Below are 1,536 nucleotides of genomic sequence, written 5' to 3'. Positions count from 1 at the left end.
TTTTTTTTTTTTTTTTTTTGCTCCTATGTTCCACAACTAACATTTTTATGTATGTTTATTTTTAACACCACCCTGTGACACCATAGCTAAAATTCATATGTAATTTAATGTTTGTTAAATGTGGAATGTGCACCTTAACACTAATGTTATCGTGTGCAGTGGAACACATCTTTTCTCTTTTATTCCACCACCCATCATGTTCATATCTTGGTTTTTTGTTGAAATAGTGTCAACAGTTTGTGATACTGAGCTTTTAGTTTGTAATAATTTCAGATGGTCAATTTGGCTAATAAGCACTGAGTAACGTGTGTGTTTTTACTGTCCCCAATCAAAATTTCAAAATATATTGGGCCTTAGGTGTCCTAATATTTGACCTTGATTGATTGGGGCATACCAGTTCTTAAATTTCACTGAATAAAAATGGGTAAACCGAGGTTCATGGTGCTGTATCTGTTTGGTCAGGGGGTGCTGTGGTTTGTTCCAGTTGTACTCCAAAACAAAGGAAAATGGTTAAATTGGTAAATGGTTGAATGAAACAAAACACAAAATCACTGATAAACAAGTTAGGTAATACAACTGTTGAGATGGTCCCCTCTAGTCTTTATATCTAATGACCCTATTCTGTGTTGTGTGTGTGTGTGCTTTTTTTTGTGTGTGTTATTGGAGATTATTGGTTTATTTGTCAAGGTGAAACAAGGTTTGTTTTTTAAAATCCATCATGTTGCGTCCAATCCATGGCCATCCCCTGAAATATTTGATCTCCCAAGTTTGATGATTGTGAAAATTGTGGACCTTAATTGCCATCTAGTCATTGTTATGGCTTCAGGAATCACTCTGAACTCCGATGAAAAGGTGGTGTTCAGACTGTAACAGCATCCCAAACATTTTTTTAAGCCCTCACAATGCTTGTGAAATTTCCTAACAGTACACTTAAAAAATAAAATAAATGTATAATAAAATGGTGTATAATCAAGAATGTTAATCCCCTTTGCTCCTATAACCCTGCAAAAGAGAAATGAAACCAATTGTAAGTTGGGTTTTGGTGCTGGCAAACAATGTGAAAACATGAGAAATTTTGCACCTAAGGGGAAAAATCATTATGCCAGTTCTCTTGAATAATTCCTGAAAAATGTCAATGCCTATGCGCCAGTTTTTTATTATTTTCACTGACTGGGCCTCTCGGTACTGTAAGTGTGTTCAGATCATGCATGATTGACATCTCTTGCCCTCTTCTGTTGCAGCTATAGGGACTTGATACTTTACAACTTGATGAATCTTTCAGGTACATTGACTCCTCCCAATGTCATTCTAAGCAGAGGCCTAATCAGCCATAATAAGAAGGTCTGTGTTAAGGGCTTTCATTAAAAATACTCAGGTGTCAACTTTGTAGATTTCATGTGCTAACTTCTGGCCACAGCGCTGAAGGTAAGTGTTTTCAGGTCACTGCAGAAGAAAAAAGCTCCAGTCTAGAGGAAGTCTGCGGCATCAAGCCAGGCCAACTCCACCTAACACAAGCAGTTGGAAAGTATCTTGTTT

Source organism: Micropterus dolomieu, linkage group LG16, assembly GCF_021292245.1.
Source record: "Micropterus dolomieu isolate WLL.071019.BEF.003 ecotype Adirondacks linkage group LG16, ASM2129224v1, whole genome shotgun sequence".
Taxonomy (NCBI): Eukaryota; Metazoa; Chordata; class Actinopteri; order Centrarchiformes; family Centrarchidae; genus Micropterus; species Micropterus dolomieu.
This window is presented reverse-complemented; position numbering follows the sequence as displayed.